The 13,884-nt window shown below is 38.0% G+C and overlaps 1 protein-coding gene across 1 annotated transcript in view; it reads left to right on the forward strand.

Annotated features, from left to right (window-relative positions):
- Window positions 1-13,884, forward strand: part of SUGCT (succinyl-CoA:glutarate-CoA transferase) — a 332,933-nt gene that overhangs the window by 195,110 nt on the left and 123,939 nt on the right. The gene's annotated exons all lie outside the window — the stretch shown is intronic.

Genomic DNA, 13,884 nt, shown 5'->3' on the forward strand with positions numbered 1-13,884 from the left:
ACAAATGTCTGCTAGCATTTTATGATGACAGGATCTGTTGTACCTTAGACGATTATGCTCAATTTCAGAACCTGGCCTGGATAAAGAACATACATGCTCTCTATGTAACTGCAATTAATAATGCTTTATCTTTCTTTTTTGACAGAAATAGAGCTAAACTAAAACTATCAGTACTAGCACTTTCTAGCTGTGCATTTGGTCAAAAAACAAATCTCAGCCTGAATTTTACAAATGTCCTTGTCTCTTAAACTTGCACTATTTGTGAAATATGTGGGTTTTATGAGTTGCATCTGCGGTAGTTTGTCCAGCCTAGTAATTGCTTTGCTCTTCTTTCTGTTATTCTACTTCTTATTTCCATATGTCAAAGGTAGTGGGTTTTGTGCTAGTTTCATTGAGCGAAAGAAAAATGCTGAGATAAAATGTAGTGAATGACAGGACTGAATGCAAGTAGCCATTCTTGTACACTTAGAGATATTTTATTTATCTGTAGGCTAATGGGGGTTGCATGTTAGTTCCTAAAATGTGAATTTTTGGGGAACTTCTGAAATTGGCACTTGTTTTGGCATAGCAATACATGTTAAATGAGTTGGAAAATGAGCTATAAGTAGATCTGGAACATTTTCTCTAGGTGTTACAAGTTTTCAGGCTATTTCTCCTGCCTTTATCTTCTTCCTAAGCTATTTCCTTCGTAGCTGCCCACTCCACTGATTTCAAAATTACTCTGCAGACGCCTGCTCAGCTGCGTGGTGTTTGTTCCCCAGGTTGCTTTGCTGCAAAATGCTTTCTGCAGGGAAGAAGTACTTAAGGCCCTTTGAGCTTCAGCACTGTTGGCACCTTGCACACACCTCTTGGAGAGTGGGGCTTATAAATGGGGTGGATGTACATGCCCTGTTGCCACGGTGATCTCCCCGGCTCTGCTGGCGCTTCCCATGGCTTTGCAGGGTGGTGGCAGCAGGGCCAGGCACTCCCCGTGCCAGGCCCGTGGTGGCCACGTTCCTGGGGCAGTGGCGGCACCTCCCAGGCTGCTCTGGGCAGACAGTGAGCGAGAGTTGCCCCCTTCCCACTCCCCCTCCTGGGGGCACGGTCTTCAGGGTGAAACCAAAATCTCATTGAAAGCCTTCTTACGCTCGGTTTCTAAAATCACGTTTCTTACTGTATTCCCCCCATGCATTTTCCCGCAAGACAGAGTGCATTGGATTCTAGGTAGGGTAAACCAGCTTTATTTCATGTTATTAAGAAGTAAAACCATAAACATCAATATACTATTCAATGGCTAGAAATGCTTTTCACACCTTTGTTTTGAGTGAGATTTCAGAGAAATTAAAGCATAGCACAAATTGTTCAACACTGTGAATTTCATAATAAAACTCTGCAAAACACATTGCTTTTAACAGCCTTCTCTTTTTATAGCTTTTTGTAGGCTTCAATATTATGATATTTCAAAGACATTTAAATACACAGGCAATCATCTGTATCTGTATGAGAATACAATTAAAAATGATCTCATATTGGCAAATAGGTGAATATGAAATTAGGGGGTAAGAATTTGCAATTCAAAGACTTTTAGAATTTTTAATACTAATGTCTTTTTACCAGCAAGTCTTCTTTTATGCGGGATTCAAATTAGAGCAGTCTTTCTCTTCACCTGTATTATACAAGTCTGCATCAATCCAGAGTTTCAAAAAAAACGTTTTTTGTCTCTTTCGGCTTCCTGATTGTCAACAGATTTCCAATTACGTGCTTTTTGCCTGTGTGCTGACCACAAAACCTGCTTACATGGGACAATTTTAGAACTTTCTATGTGCTCGTCTTTCAGGCTATGGATGTATTTGATTTATTGAGCATTGTGCCCAGATACTGGAGGTGTTTGTAGTCACAGATCTGTGCCGGCTTGAAGCTTGGTTCTTTATGTTGTCTGGAACAAGCCAAACATTGAAAACCCCTTGTCTTAAGGCACGTCAGTGTGAAAACATTGAAAACTTCCTTACTGGTTTTGTAAGGGCCAAGTATTTACTTATAACTACAGCCCTCTTTCTTGGGGTCAGTTATTGGATAAGGTCTTTAGGGTCTTCAAGAGATGTCTGACATCTCTCATTTTCTCTCTCTTTCTCTTTTTTTGTTAAAGACAAACTTTAAATATCTCTTCTTACTGCTGTGAAAGTCTTACTAATACACTCATCGTTACATTAGTCTTTGGGGAACTATTCATATGGGGGTTATTTGAGCAGTGTCAAATTTTCATGAATAATACATATATTCATTTTGAATGGAAGGTGCTCTCTGGCATGCTCCCAAAGCACGAAATATGTCAAAACTATCTTTGTTTTGCTGAGTCCACAGAATCAGTGTTTTAAAAACATGGCTTCATTATTCTCTTGTACATTGTATGCTCTTGCAATTCTTGACTGGGCAGAAGTATCAGTTAAGTAAGCAAGTTGTACAAACTTCAAATCATCAAAGCATGGGGAGAATCAAATGAGTATTCAAACAAGAAGACTCGTACTCTGGGCAAAATTCAGATACTACATCAGTATTGTTTCTCTTGAGGCCAATAAATGTCATTTAAAAATGAAATGGTATTTGACACTTCAGGGAGTTGTCTTCTCTCTGAGTAGATTCCAGTGCAGTGTGACCATTTAGGGCTGTTCTCATGTATGAATACATTTTTCATTTGAAAAATAGCTTTTACATTTGTATGGATATTTATTAGCAGTTCTCTTCCATGTTACTTTGAGAGCCATGTCTGATATTGAATTGGGAAGCCATCTTAGATGATTTTTTTTTAAACTAAATTGCAAAAAAGCCACAAATGTTGCTTTTTCACATTCTTACGTGGGGCACAGATTATTCTTGTCATCATATCTTTCGATAGAAAAGGAACAGTGAGTCAACCACTTGCTTATGTTGTAAGAAAAGAATACTTGCACCATTTCTTTTGTTGCTGAAAGAAATAAATTCTTCCTTATTTCATGAAATTTTACTGCTTTTGCAACTTTAAAATTTACAAAATAAAATGCCTCCAGAGTTCTTCTGAGCAAAACAGCAGTTTTGTTGGGATTATGCAGTAATTTGTTCAGCTTTCAAAGGGAAAAGTCCATGCATATTTGTACTGTAAGTCAGAACTACTTATTCCCAAGTATCGCAGTAGCTTTGCTAGCTGAAGTCTCCACTGGCAAATACCTCGAAACAAGTAATACCTGAGAATGAGGCTCATCTGCACAGAAAGTCAGAAGCTGTATTCAGTGTGTTTAACTCACCAAAGCCTTTTCTCTTTGACTTTTTTGTTTCCGTTCTTGAAGATCTTTTTTCATCAGAATAGCTTGCCTGTGATTTCTTTGTTGAGTTTCTTTGCCATTTGATTTCCAGTGCTCAATGTACAATTGATAATCGCTGATGAAACATCTTCATGGTTGTGAATCATCCAATAGTCTAGTTTTTCTTACAAAAAAGAGAAAATAACTAGTGTCTGTTCTTTTTTTCTGTCTCTGTGTAATGCCGTGTTACGAGTGACAGCTTCCCTTTATATTTTTGAAAAGCGCTTTTGATTTGTAAGAATACAGCTGGGCAGCGCGATGGATGTGAATTGAAGAGGTAAGATGCTGCTATTATCTTTTTTCATTTTTTTTAAGAAATAAAGCAGTTGTGTATAACAATACACAAGATCATTATCATCTACTCCCTGGTCTTCTACTCTCTGTATGCTAATGCATATGCCAGTGTCCTGGCCAGTCTATCTCCTTGCTTCCCTGACTATGTTTTTTTCTAGCAAGACTATATGGTCTTGCTCCTTGCTCTTTTTCTTTCATCATTTTTCCGTACATTGCTTACACAGTTGTGGCTTTTTGTATGTACAGCAGTAGCATAGATTAACTTTTTTGTTAGCCTTGTCTTGTTTAAAGTGTTGGTGGCCATCCTTTCTCTGAAATGACACCTCAACACTCTCAATGCCTATTCTTTTAATTCTGTGGGTTTTTTGTCTTGCATTAAGCCAAGAACACTTCTTTTGATACTTGACCCCAGTAGATCACTGACAGCCCAGTTCTGCTTTAGTTTCTGATGTTGTGTAATACTATACTATTTAAAAAGTTCTATTTACAATACTGTCACTACTTAGCATGGGTCCTGCAACCCATAGCCATGCTAAGCAGTATTCTGTTTCACAAGTGGTTCCTTTGAAGTCAGTGGCGTTACACATGCTTACATCATGTCTGAACTTGGTCCACTATGTTTACAACATGCTTATTTGATATTGCACAGTGGGTGTGCATAACTTCAAAATAGTAAAACTTTATTACTTTGTGGAGTATGCACATTAAAAAAACAGATTTTCATTTACACCAAGGCTCTTTACACTCCTCTGGCTGTGCAAAAGGCCTTAAAGCTAACATAAATTCCACTAAAGACAAGTTGAAATTCCTTTTTCACACCAAAGTTGTGTAAAATAGTGCTGGATGTAAACAGAAATGCAGCCCTTTCCAAAAGGGATATTTTAATTTCAAAGGAATATTTTCACAACAGCTTTTTGTTTTCTTGTAGCAAAAATACAGTAGAATTAATCACTGTAACTTTTTGCTTGCTTTTAATATACTTTGTAGCATCTCACAGTAAATCTTTTATTATGAGCTGTTAACCTTTTTTATCCTGGAGAGTTTCAGATCTTTAACACGTTTTGTAGTTATCTGTATAGTGGTGTTCAGTTTAGAAAAGTATGCTTACTCCTTGAATTACACTGAAGAAGTAAATGGAAAAGGATTAATCCAGTTATGGAATGTGAATTGGAATCTACTTTGTTTGGGCTCACAGTTTAGCACAGGAAAGTAATAAAAATATTCTTGAAAAATGTAGGGGTGGACTTCCATGTCTAAACCTTCCCAAATCCAATTCTGGTCTATCTGTGTAAAATAGGCTCTTTAGAGACTACAAAAGTCATTTCCTGAAGCTTCAGCTTCTACATATAAAATAAGCTAGCAAGAAGTAATATAAATGTACTTGCTAATACCTGGTAAACCCATATTGCTCTACAAAGATCACCTTGTATTTGAAACACTGGACTAGAATCAGGGGATCTGGATTGGTTTTCCGATGGCAACAAATTTCTTATTTGACTTCTCGTTTAGTCTCTGTACACCTCTCTCTCAGTCTGCGTGTCTGTTTGTCTGTTTACTGGTGTACCTCACAGAGGTATTTTGAGGGTACCGCTGCTTGCACTTCCTGTACAAGTGTCTACAAGATATGTGTAAGAAACTTCTACAGTGGGAAAAAAATAAGTTCTGCTATTATCAGTACTCTTCCCTGACTTTTTATGTTTTTCTGCCCACAAGGAAAAAAGAAAATGGCTGTTGCAAATCTTAAGGGAGAACTGATCTACATGAATTCTGGATATATCGGTGCAGTCACGTTCAAAGACATTTCAGTTAAGAGATTTCCTGTCTTGGCATAGAATATTTTGTTTCGTTTGGAAAGAGTAGTATAATGTTTATGCAGTGGATGCACATACAGCTAATTTACAGCTTTCCTATATAGTTCCTGAATGCATCTTTCTCATCCTCTTCCTTTTATTTTTTAACTGGGAAAATAAGCAGTGTATTGGAAATTTTCTTTGTATGCTGTAGGCTACACTTAAACATTGAGGTCTTGGTAATTTGTGTTTTTAATGCATAGGGGGTTTTCCTTTTGGGTCATTTTCACAGAGCAACTTAGGTTGTCCAAACATATTCTGAAATACATTGGGGATTATGGTTTCAACACATGCATGCCTAGGGCCAAAATATGAGTAACACATGAAATTTTGTTCCATTCCATGAACAAACCACTGTTTTGTGGTATAATACAAAACATATCTAAGTAGTTTAGATCACTATCAGGCATTACAGCGTTAGGTTTTCTATTTATGTGACTACCCAAGGCTCATTAGAAGCTCATTTTGTAGCTCTAGGGAAGTAAGAATAAAAAGCAGTGAAAAATAGTACATTGTATTCTGTTCTAATTATACTCTGTTTACTGTACTTACTAATATATATCAAGTGTATAATTTTATAGTTGCAGAGCCTGACTTCCAAAACTTGTGAAGTCCAGGATTGTTCATAGAGCTGTTGTGCGTGCAATTCTGTGCGACTATGATTGCATAGACAAACCAGCTATTTGTGCATGCAGGCAGACTACTGGTGACTGGACCTTATGTGCCATTTGAGGACCCTTGAAGCACAGCATGTCCCAGTTCCTCTTCTCCACCTGCTCTCAGGCCTGCAAGAAAGATGGCACTTGCCAAGCGCAGAGGGGTTGTCAAGAGGGGACTGACAGATCTGAAGTATCAAAAATCATTTGAAAACAAATAGACATTTGGATTCTGGGGGTGGATTTTGCCTATTCAAAGCTGCACTTTGATTGGCTGGGTGAGTCTTTTTAGCTAAATCACAGCTGTGCTCTTCTTGGCCATGTCGGTATAGGCTTCATGTCTCCACCGCACTAGGTTTGTGCATAAGGAGAAATCTTGATGGGCTGAAATAAGGCATAAATGTCTGAGAATGGGTTAGGAGTTGGGGGCCCTTTATAACATTTTTAACTGCCCCTTCTTGTCTAAGTTTCAGGTTTTCCATTTAAGCTACATGTCTGTAGCCCTTTTGGTGTATTGATCTCAGCTTCTAATGGAAGGATGGATGGGGAACACAGCCATAGACAGGCAGTAAAGCTAAGGGCAGAAAGAGGGAAAGTGAGTCCATTAGGTATTAGAAAAAGTAAGGTTTTGAACCTAGATAAAAAATAATGATACCCTTCAACTCTCAGCTTCTAATGGAAGGATGGATGGGGAACACAGCCATAGACAGGCAGTAAAGCTAAGGGCAGAAAGAGGGAAAGTGAGTCCATTAGGTATTAGAAAAAGTAAGGTTTTGAACCTAGATAAAAAATAATGATACCCTTCAACTCTCTGTGCGCTTACCCCTCACTGGAAATGACTTTCTGTAATAAAAGGATATATTGCATAAATCCAACCAAAAATGAGTGTTTACATTTTTTCATAATGTAAAATTAATGAGCCATTCCCCCAATAGTAAAAACCTCTCCTGGGTGTGCGTTAGTGGGTTATAAGCACACTTCACAGGTGGTTGAATGCACAGGGCTGAAACACGCCCAAGACATACACTGAATCATAGTGAGGCACACTCAGTCATGGCTTATACTATAAGAGAATATTTAACAGCATTCCTGTTTATATAGCACATAGTTTAAAATACAATGTATAAGCTTGTTGAAGCTTGTTGTTCTAATAGAACATGTGTTTTAAAATAAAAGCTGTATATGAAAAAATTTCTTAAAATCCAGATAGCAGAGTCCCTTCTCCATGCTCTTAGTATAATATATTGCAGCAATAAAAAGGAAGTACCATGTAGTAGACTTAAAACAATATGCCTGCTCCACAAAATAAATGCCTGTTTATTAGTCTGTCTTCTTGCTTATTCCAGTGCCAGTAATACTCACCGATAGCTAAAAGATGACACTAAATTCAACCACAGATATTTGTCCCCAAATTAAGGTCACTTTTACTTATGTGCTCTCATCTTACTTATTTTAATTAATGAGTACAAGCTCTGTTTTTTTCATCTTTAGCCTTCTTTCAGATTTGCTGTTACGCACCTTGTTATAAATTCCTTGGCTTTCAAGCGAAGTTTTATGGGCATGGAGCATTGTGTTTAAAAATAAAATTTCTAAACACTCATATGTTTTGAGGTACAACTCCTTTCCTCAGAGGGTATATAACATGTAAAACAAAAAAGCCTATTTTATAATGGAAATCTGAAAACAATCAGTGAGCCTCTTGTTCAAAGTAACACAGAGTTTGCTTTAATTTTCAACAAATTCAATTTTCTTTAAAGTGCTGTTTATATGCCCATGTTGAATTATAATAGTTAGTAGTAATTTATTGGGGATATTATTCCAGGAATTTTTCTGTCTTCTACCTTTGACCCTAGGGATGTGATACAGAGGAATAAAGAATGTATGGTGCAGTATGACACTATACGCAGTGCAAGAAAAACAGCATTGCAGCAGAAAGCTTATCTAGAAAAGGCGCGTTTGTTGTATTTGTGCTGCTTTTTAAAAAATCACTGCCATGTTTCTATGCCACATGAGACTACTATTGATTATTGATTTTTTCTTTTTTTTCCATTAAGAAAAAAAGTTTGTATTTTTCTTTATTTTGTTGCACAATTCTATGAGAGGGTCACTGTGACATAAAAATAGAGCAATTTTTGGCTCCATTGAATTTGAAGCTCGTGTAACCAGTGGAAAGTCTCCACTGTGGGCTTTGGATGAAAGCATTATAATGTCATTACTTTCTTAATTTGCCTGTATAAGCTAAAGGCTTTGTAACAGGGTTTGTTTTTCTCTTAATGCTTTTTTAATCTTGAGGTACTCTTTTTCAGCCAGTGTCTTGCTGTTATTTTATTGTAAACTTTTTATTGAAGTCAGATTTTGCAAGACTGTTCTTCATGTTTTCAGGAAAACAGAATCCACCCATTCCAAGACTAATGGTGTGAGAAAGTTGTGGTACTGGGCTGTATCTTTATTTTTTGTTTCTGTTTGCCTCCTTTGATGTGAGGTCTGAGGTAGAGCTGCAGGGAACCTGATACTTACAAACCTGTTGGCGCATTTTACTTCTGGCATCAGGACTTTGCCCTGTATTTTTGTTCTTACGTCTCAAGGGCACAGATTTAAACGAAGAAGTAATGCTTCTTTCTTCCCTGGCCTTCTTCATGTGAATGGGAGTGAGATAGTTCGATTCAGTGGAGTTTAAATTTTATCCCTAGAGTTCATCTCGGCCCTGCTCTGGGTGCGGTGGACCAGGCACAGCTATTTTTGCTCTTTTTTGAGCGATTTATGTGCTCTTGAGGATGCATCAAGTTGATGTTTGATAAGTGTGTAAACACACACAAATGAAGGTAACTTGAAATACGTAGGAAGCATTTTCAAAACACTGGTAAAGAACAAATTGAAAGATTTATACTGAAGTACCTCTTAGCCTCACCGAATGACTAAAGGACATTGCTGAGCGTCACTCCTTCCTTGCCAAGCGTTGTAGGAAAGGCCCTGAGCACTGGGAGAAGAGAATCTATTTTGTGTGGCCTCCCAAAATTTGATAATTCGGTTTCTCTTCTTTGTGCGCTCAGCTGGGAAACCGTTTGCCTAGCCTTCAGCGCCAGAGCGGCTGATGCAGCAGTTTCATTCCCCCGAGGCCCCCCGCAAGGGCAGTTTCTGTTACACCGCACTGGGTGAGTTGGCTCTCAGTCGGCAGTCAGGTGAACTCTGCTTCTCGATGTGCCCCTCCTATTCCGCTGCCATCTTTCCAGTAACACATCATCACTCCTGCGTCGTTCTGATGATACAGCATGTTTACAGATTGCTGGAGCGAACGGAGCCCTTTGACAACGTGTTATTGCGATACATCGTGAGCGACAGAGGTATTCTGAGGATATTTCACTCCAAGGATGCTTTCATCTTAAGCAGTACAGCTGATCTCTGGACTGTTGTAGTAAAATGTTGAGACAGATAAAATGCTATCTTTGGAATGACCATTAAATGATGGAAGTGTGTGGCTGCAGTGTCAGTATTGCAGAGGACCATGGAGCAGCTCCGTCTTTAATGGGATCTTTTCTTACGACTCACATGTATCTCTCAGTATCCGCAAGCAACAGCTATTCTGTGTTCTTTCATCACTTTGCAGAGTAACTGCAAAATCACTTTATTGAGAACTATTCTTGCTTTGTTTCGATCATTAGGTGGCTTTTAAGATGTGGGCAGGAGCGGGCATGGAAACAAAGGGCGTTTGAGCGCTGAAGACAGGGAGCACGGCAGCGAAGAATAGCGCTTTGGCACGGCGCATGGCGGGACAGGATAGCACTTTATGTAACCGGAGAGAGAGAGCACGGCGGGCAGCTGGCACCGTAGGAGAGCACTTTACGCAACACGAGAGATGATCAGCCTGTGGCTGGCGTCGCGGCTCGGTAACACCTACAACGAGTGGGAGCAATTGCACTGCCTGCTCTTTCTCTCGCAGAGGTTGCTGAGGGGAGATCCCTTCTTCCCGCTCTGAATAGGCGTGTGGTATTAGATGTTTTTACTGGGGGAAGAAAGTGGTCCAGTTCCATTGTGCTAAGCTTTTTATTTGTCATAATTTATTTTTTAAAAACACGCCCTTTGCGTGTTCACTACTGTTGTGGTTTTGGGGGGGACGAGGATGGGGACGAGACAGGACAGACATATTAAATAATACAAAGCTTTCCAAAGAAAAATGAGTGACTTTTTAATCGTGGCAATGAGCAGTACTTTTTGGCAAAACAAATGCTTCCAGGAGGCAATTTAATAAAACACCCCAGTGCTTTAGAACCTCCTGAAGTACTAGCAATTTTAAGGAAATAAAGGGATATATTTCTTTCTGTGCTTCTCTCTCTTAATCTTTAAAAGAAAACCACAGTGCCCCTTTGCTGCCTCTTAAGTGGGCACAACTGTTGATTTAAAAGAAAGAGGAGCTAGTCTTTATGGTTAAGCATTTCAGTCCAACACCCTCTTTTAAAGAGCAAAACACTTTAAGGTTTTGCTTAAGGTTGCTCATTCAAATCCAGAGGGACAGGAAAAGGTTGGCTGTGGAAGGCCAATCTCCCCACACCAGAGTTTCTTTGATAGGACTCCAGGAAGGCCTTAGGGCATCCTAATTTCTGTCCACTGCTTGGCTTATAATATTCCCTCCTCCTCCTGTGAAAAGATGAATTATTTTTGCGTGCTTAGGAAGACACATCCTAATGTATGTTTTGCAGTAGTTTTTATGCTGGTGTAAAGGCAGATATGCCAGTGCTACTGAAAGCAGAGTGAGTTTTGCTTTACCAAAATCCATCATTTTGTATTGCATCAGTTATCTGTCTGATCAGGTGTCGTGTTGTGATGGAGTCCCACAGTTCAGCATGCCAGAACCTGTCAGATTAATCTATATTATGTGTAATATCGTAGTTTGCAGGAGGAGGGTAGGAAGAGAGAATCGTTTGTGATTATCTCTGACCATTTGATGGCTGTGGTTTGATTACCATTGTATGATTTATATGTTTTATAACATATGATTTATATGATGGGTATGTATGTGATTTATATGTCATTTTCAAAATCTGTCATCTGTGCATATGCAATTTTACACAGGCAGGTACCTGAACATTTCCATTTCAAAATCTACCAACTGACTATAAGATTCCTGTGTTTGCAGCACATTTAGAATATTGATTAAATATAAAGTATATAGTGCAATACCCCAGTAACTGGAAATATCTAATGCAGGTCCTAGTGAAAGAAATGTATGAATGTATGCATGAATAGCTGTTTGCACTATTGGTAGTAAAATGTATGCAAAGAAGTAATATAATCAAAATTTAGTAAAAATTATTCAAGTAGGCATATATTACATATGTATAATGTAATACTAATGCATATGTGCAACTGAGGTCTTAAATATAAAATAAACTAGCAAGTAGCCAACTATAACTTGTACTCTATACTCTTTCAAAGTTTTCTAAACTTTGTGCTTGAGAATTAGGATCTGTAGCTCACTTTGGCCAGAATGCAACTGCTATTCAAATCAAAATGAAAATTTCTATTCACTTGAATTAGAGGTGGATTTGTACCTTAGGACTGAAATCCTTTCTTTTCTTCTGTCTTCAATTCTGTTTTGGGCTTTTTTTACCCCACATGTCCTCTTTTGCAACAATTAAGCAGAATATGAATACGTGAATGTAAATTTATCACATATAATAGGAAGGTTTATTTCAAAGTTCTTCATTGAAAGACTCTCCATATGAATGAGGTTTGTTACCTTCTAAAGATTATAGCAGAGAAATAAGGAACTTATTTTCAATTGCCTGTATACAGATGACAGTTCTAAGAAATAACATTTTCCTCTGCTCATAAAGAGGTCTAGTTCAGTCCTCATCAAAAATTGGCCTACAGATGTCATTGCCCAGCAGACAAACCATCCTGATTTTAAATCCAGATATGGTTCTCTTGTGAAGTACACATTGGAGACAGAGAAAAAGAGGAGGCAAAATGTATATTATTACTTTAGGACATTTAAGTTACTTATTAAAATAGCCTGCCTTTCCCCTGCTGAGAAGTGAAATTCTAATTTCTGCATTAAGCTTTTGTCAAAAGGCTAGTTAGGAAGTGGTCAGATGCCCTGGCTTTACTGGGAGCATTACAGAATGCAGGACTACCACAGCAACCTGGAGAAATATTTTGGGATGAGATTTTGCTCTGGATTTTTGCAAGGTACGTAAGATTTCCTCCCCTTCAATCCAGAACCTTGTAAAATAATGTATTTCCAGCATGAACTAGCAGTAGACAAGAATAATAAGGTTCATTCTCACTTTTGTATAATGTAGCTTTGCCATCCTGTAAATGAGCATACCTCACTTACATCTTTTTCTTACTCTCTATTCATTGTTTCCGTTTTTATAGGTAATTGGAGCACTCTTTCTTGCTACCTAGAGATCTTGGTGAGAGCCAGCAGTGCTGGGAGAGTTACCACATTTCATTTTCAACCTCTGTTCTGGTTTAAATCATGTTTCTTTTTACAACTTTAGAAAAATTACTTTCAAATTTATGTCCTTTCTGGTATTGTGATGACTGTGGACTGAAAACACAAAGAAGGAAGGGAAGAAGTACCACATATTGGGAAGAATTTTCCAGTTTATGAAAGATGTGCATCTCTGCACATTTTGCTTGGGCTTAAGTGTGAGGTTTGTTTTACTTTCAATAGCTAAAACAAACTAAGTTGCTTTGCAAGTGTAGGAAAGATAGTGCTTTACAGACCTTGGGTTCCTCAAGGCAACTATCCAGGGTTATTTTTGAATAAAATATGATAGTTTTCTACCTAGAGCTAATATATCAGCTAGTCCATGGGCTGTTATCACTCTTGAAGTGTGGAATAAGAGTGACCCTTTATATCTTTTTTAACAAACCTTGAGGTTTCAGGCAAAGGGTTTGATTCCCCTTTCCCCCATGAAAAATGCCCTCTAGATGTAGAACTCCAAGGACTCCCATGCTGATTTGGAAAGGAAAATATTTCATGATGCAGGAGACATGATGAAGCTTTGAAGAACAGTGATCATGACAAATTTTTCATAATAAAATGTACTGAATGTGGTCTTCAAGCTGGATGTGTTATTGAAATGCTCTTGACAATTTTCTCATGTTCCTAACAGGTCTTTAGTTCTTTAGGGGGCTCTAACTTCTTAAACACTGTAAGCAAGAAATTTTTACATGAAAAGATATTTATTTAGCTTGGTGTTGGCTGGTTGAAATTTTATTTTGAAAAATAGTATTCTGGATATTACTTGAAAATTACAGAACTAACTATACTGAAAAACAGTAAAAGCTAGTTTGTTTCAAATCAGTTCATTACGAAATAGAAGGTATTATCAGCATTAACCAAGAGAGCAAACCTTTTGAATGAGAAGATTGGCACCTCTTTGACTAACAAGCTACACTTCCCAGCTTGCAACAAGAGAGAATTTCTAGTTATTTCTTTTGAGTTTTCAAGTAGTTAAGAAATTGTTAGTGCTTGCAGGATGAAAAGGTGTTACTATGTTAGAGCCAGCTTAGAAGTAGGATGAGTAGTAGTTGCGTCTTAGCTTTTGGAGCCCTGTTCCTTTTGATCCAAGAACCAAGGAATTTAAGAAGTATTGAAACTTTTTTGAGTCTTTCAGCACTGCATAGAAACTGAATGTTTTTAAAGGGCTGTTTTTAGTCATGTGCTATTTTTAGTCTTTTGAGTGATTTTTCTCTGTGAAACACCTAAGATGCCACTGGCAGATAAACACTGTATAAAGAAAACTGTTTTTTGTTACTCTT

The sequence above is a fragment of the Rhea pennata genome, chromosome 2 (genome assembly GCF_028389875.1).
Source record: "Rhea pennata isolate bPtePen1 chromosome 2, bPtePen1.pri, whole genome shotgun sequence".
NCBI lineage: Eukaryota > Metazoa > Chordata > Aves > Rheiformes > Rheidae > Rhea > Rhea pennata.